Consider the following 5,402-nt stretch of genomic DNA (forward strand, 5'->3'; position numbering starts at 1 on the left):
GGCTATGCTGGAACATTACCTTGAAGGATTTTAGTCAAACAAATCGACCTCAAGATTTGTTTTTTTTTAATGTCTTGTACTTATTCTATCGGTGTCTTTTGCCAAACTGCTAAGTTACAGGAATGTAAACACACCAACACTGGTTGTCAAGCAGTGATGGGGGGGATAGACACATACACACATAGATATATACAGATATATGATAGGCTTCAGTTCTCATCCACCAAATCTGCGTACAAGGCTTCGGTCGGCCCAGGGCTCTAGTAGAAGATACTATATCAGTGCAATTGAACCTGGAACCATGTGGTTGGGAAGCAAACTTCTTACCATACAGCTACTCCTGTGCCTATATATATATTACATACACACACATACATGTATACATAGATTTTGTAGAACAAATATTCAGTTATGTAAAACTACAACTGATTAATATTCATATCTACTATCCATGTGTATGTGTGTGTGTGTGCACAGCCTCATTGTACATGGTCCGTTTGATATACATACATAGAACGTATACTGCTACTGCCCAGGAAGTCTATAGTCCAGGTAATATGAATATCATAATCATGAGTTACTGAAAAATATAATCTACCTGGCCTGTAGCTATCTTTACTTGATTCACAAATCTCTGATTCAAATACATTCAAATCCAATCTAGTAATATAGCATAGAAGGAAAATAAATGTATGTGTATTTTTTGCTGAATACCATTTAAAGAATTACCGTTCCTAAAGCTAGGTAACAATTCTGGCTGTTTAATCATTTGCCAGTACAAAGCATTTTCATGAGTTTGTCCTAAGCATCCATGCTTCAGACTTTTAATTAATCCTTGTTTCGTGTGTTCTGAATTATATAAGGCTTTCCTAAGTCACAAGTTACCTTAGCGGTTGAAGAAAAAGAAATTTGGGAATGTGTATCATATATGATGCAAGGACACCAGGGAGATATGTCTTGGGTATCAGATGTGACACACAGGACAGGCAAAGAGTTAAGGAACCTAACTCCTTAATGCTTTTTTCAGTAATAAAATTCAATGCTTCAAATGCTATTAATTGTATAAAGAAAATGACAGAATCAAGAGTCTGGATTGACTCAGAAGGTTTTTATGCTTCAACACTTTAGAATGTTTCCATTGGTTACTGCAATGTTTTCAGTTGTCTTTTTAGACTTGTCAATAATGTTTTTTCCCCTCTTCATATTTATTTAGGGTTTATAGGGTTAAATAAGGATCATGTGCATACACACATGCAAACTTGTACACAAATACACACACAGAATGTGTTTGTATTCAAATATTAGTCTTTTCTTTTCTAGTGTTGAAAATTTTCATTTTTGGAGAAGAACTGCTGGCGCAAGTAATTTTAGTGTTAAATATTTAAATACCCTTTAAATTTAAATACCATTTAAATACTTGCTCAATAGTCTCAACAGTTACAGAAAGGAATTGTCAATAAGAGATTTGCCAAAAGTATGCTGAGAGATGGAAATCACCATTAACAGATATTGATATTTAAACCACTTATTTTTTAAATATAAAAATTCAGTTTTGAAATATTAATTAATTTTCAAGATATATCATTACTATTTTTCTGGCCAGGATAACATATATGTTCAAACATTAACTAACATTTCTTAAAAGCGGTGAATAATAATAATAATAATGGTCATATTTCTTGAAAAATGTTTTTCCAATAAAATCTCATTCATTCCTTCTGTTCCTTGCTCAAGTCTTGGTTACATTCTATTTCAAATAAAACACAGAGAGACAGAAAAAAAGACATTTTTTTTTCTTTTGTTTTATATTGTACATTAATTTCATTATTTTGCTAAACATTTTTTTTGTTCTTTTATTTCTTCCAAATTTCTTTTTCCGACTCTCTTATCTCCATTTGATCCACAAACATTCATTCTCTCTCTCTCTCTCAATTTATTTTTGTTTCTGATTTGGTCTAGTCCTGCCTTTCTCTTTATCTTCTAATTTTCTTTCTCGCATTCTATTCTTTTCCCATCTCTCCATTAATTTTCCATTCCCCTTCTCTCTGTCATATAAACAGTTACTCAAACTTTCACATTACCACTTTAACTTCTACTTTCTCTCCCTGTCTCTCTCACACACACACACACACACTCTCTCTCTCTCTCTCTGTCATTCCCCTTTTGGTTATCCTTCTACTCTTTCTTTTTTCCTTCTCACCACACCCAAGATGCTACCACCACCACCAGTGTTATTTTAACAACAATAGGAAGATATTCAATAGATAGATAGATAAATAGATATATATATACACACACACTCACAAACGTGTATGTATATATATATAGGATACACACAGTGTTATGTATATGTATTTTGTGTCACATTGTAAACTGACAAAGGATAAAAGCGACAAGAATGAAGAAAAAACAATATTACAAACAAAAAAAATAAAACAACAAACGACACATGCATTCAATAATTTCTTTGTTCTTTTTTTTTCTTTGTATCTTTCAACTCTCAAAAACATTGACAAAAGTTTAAAAAAAAAACAACAAAAATAAAATTAAAGAAAAACAACCCATTAAAATGGTTTGATATTTGAAAACAAAAACGAAATTAATAATAACAATAATAATTATGGATTCTTAGATAGACATGGCACCTCAGATTCATATGGGATATAAATGTAACTATATATATATATATATATATATATATATATATATATATATATATATATATATATATATATAAGAGAGAGAAAATGGAGGACAGGTGACATTCATGCATTTTTTCCCAAGGCTTTACTGACAGCGGTTCCTCATAAAAATTGAAACCCTTTTGCAGATTTTGCTTACCAACAGCCCCTATTTACTGTCACAGCACAATACCAGACAATGTACATTACAATAATTTTTCTTTCTATTATTTAATGATGATAAAAACAACAATAACAATATTTCTTTCTAATTTTGGTACAAACCCAGTAATTTTGAAAGGGAGTTGGGGGAAGTTAATTACATCAATCCCAGTGCTCAAGTGGTCCTTAATTTATCATCAAACCCAAAAGAATGAAAGACAAAGTTGACCTCAGCAAAATTTCAATTCCGAAATGTAAAAAGTTGGGAAAATACTGCAAGTCATTTTGTTAGCTGTGGTAACAATTCTACCAGCACACCACCTCAATAATAATAATAATAATAATAATAATAATAATAATAATCCTTTCTACTAAAGGCACAAGGCCTGAAAGGTCTGGGCAGGGGACTCGTCGATTATATCAACCCCAAAAGGATGAAAGATAAAGTCGAACTCAGAAGAATTTGAACTTAGAACATAGTGACAGATGGAATACCACTAAATATTCTATCCGTCCTGCTAACAATTCTGTCAGCTTGCTGCCTTAATAATAATAATAATAATAATAATAATAATAATAATAATAATAATAATACTTCATTTGCTCATGAAGGTGGTACTCCAGCATGGCCTCGGCATTAGTGACTAAAACATAGTATAGTACTAAATACATAATGAAGTAAGTAGAATTTGACCAAAGGACACAATAGTGCCTACAAGCAAAATTTCATCCCCAGGCACAAGACAGAGTTGCTCTCTAATACAATCACGTGACACACACACACACACACATATATATATATATATATAAATTGATGTCCAGTATTATGGCCCTGTGTTTTATCAGCCTTGGAAGGCGATGAAAAACAAAAGCTGACCTTGGCAGAATTTGAACTCAAAATGCATAGATCCAAATGAAATACCAATTCTGCGATAAAAAAAAAACCCAGTTGAGACAATGTTACAAATACGAGTGAAGGGAAGAAAAGAATGATAAAGACTATGAAAAGAGACACAAAACTGTGATCCTGTTATATGACTGGTATTTCGTTTTATCAACCCTGGAGAAAAAGTCAAAGTTGATCTCATGAAGATTTGAGCCACATCTAAATACCATAAGGCATTTTGGATAATGCTCTAATAATTCTGTCAATCCAAATACCTTAATAATAATAATAATAATAATAATAATAATTATTATTATTATTTCATTTATTTGCCACAAGGGCAAAGGACGAGAGGGACAATACAAAAAATAACTCTTTATAGTATAGGCAAAAGGCCCGAAATTTTTGGGATACACTGACCCCAGTCCTTGACTAGTACTTATCGACCCCTAAAAGATGAAAAGTAAAGTCAATTGTAGCTTAATTTTAACTCAGAATGTATGGATAGATGACATGCAGTGGAGGTATTTTGTCTGGCATGGTAATGTTTCTGCTAGTTTGGCACCTTAATAGTAATAATAATAATATTTTTTTTTACTATAGGAACATGGTATGAAATTTTGGGGGAGGGGGGGGACTTCTTGATAACATTGATCCCCGGTAGTCAACTGGTACTTATTTTATTGGCCCTGAAAAGATGAAAGGCAAATTTAACCACAATGGAATTTGAACTCAGAACGTAAAGCCAGCCAGAAGACATGTTGTGAAGCATTTTATCTGGCTTAATAATAATAATAATAATAATAATAATTTTTTTTATTTTCAATCCTTTAGTTTCTTTAGTTTAACCAAAAATACATGGAACCTCCAACCGAAAAAATAAAATAAAATAATAATAAAAAGGTATCGGAGTGATTTTGAGATATCTATTAATCCATTGCAGCAAAGTAATTAATATTTTAATGCTTTAATGATATAAGTATCTCAATTGCTAAACAACAATATCATCTTAATTAGTTTTGATGTTAATTAATACTCACTTATCTGACCATTTCACAGACACATATACACTTCACTTAATTCACAGGCAGAACTTGCATGACGCGAGGTGTGACAATGCTGTAGCTTTGAATTACATTTACAATCTATCTGTTGGGTTTCAGTACAGTTTCTGTCTACCAAGGTGCCATACATTGAGATTGAACCTAGGATAGGACTTCATGAATCTGAAACAAACTTCTTAACTATTTGGCCACATAGTCTCCATCAAGAAAGTACAACTCCAACACATATATATGTGCATGCATATATATAAGTTATGTAGCAATCTTCTCTAACTACAGTTATCATATTCAGTTAAAATGTCTTACAGTTAAGCTGGTTCCTATGTATTTCCCTGAAGAGAAAATTACATCCTTATCAACATCACCTATTCCTATGGAAGGTATAATTTGTAATCTTCGAAACATATGTTGGAAATAAAAGAATTCATTTAACATATGCGTTTTACTCCATTTACTAAATTTATATATATATATATATATATATATATATATATTTGTGTGCATACATGTACACATATATATATACATACAAATATACATATATTTACATACACATACACACACACACACACACACATATATATATATATATATATATATATATAGAGA

The 5,402-nt window shown here is 31.4% G+C and overlaps 1 long non-coding RNA gene across 1 annotated transcript in view; it reads right to left on the reverse strand.

Moving 5' to 3' along the window:
- LOC128247263 (uncharacterized) overlaps nt 1-5,326 on the reverse strand; it is a 5,911-nt gene extending 585 nt beyond the window's left edge. Inside the window, exon 1 of the long non-coding RNA XR_008263617.1 lies at nt 20-5,326. This is a non-coding gene — a long non-coding RNA (uncharacterized LOC128247263). The remainder of the gene's footprint in view (nt 1-19) is intronic.
- Between the last annotated feature and the right edge of the window lie 76 nt (nt 5,327-5,402).

The sequence above is a fragment of the Octopus bimaculoides genome, chromosome 3 (assembly GCF_001194135.2).
Source record: "Octopus bimaculoides isolate UCB-OBI-ISO-001 chromosome 3, ASM119413v2, whole genome shotgun sequence".
Classification (NCBI taxonomy): Eukaryota; Metazoa; Mollusca; class Cephalopoda; order Octopoda; family Octopodidae; genus Octopus; species Octopus bimaculoides.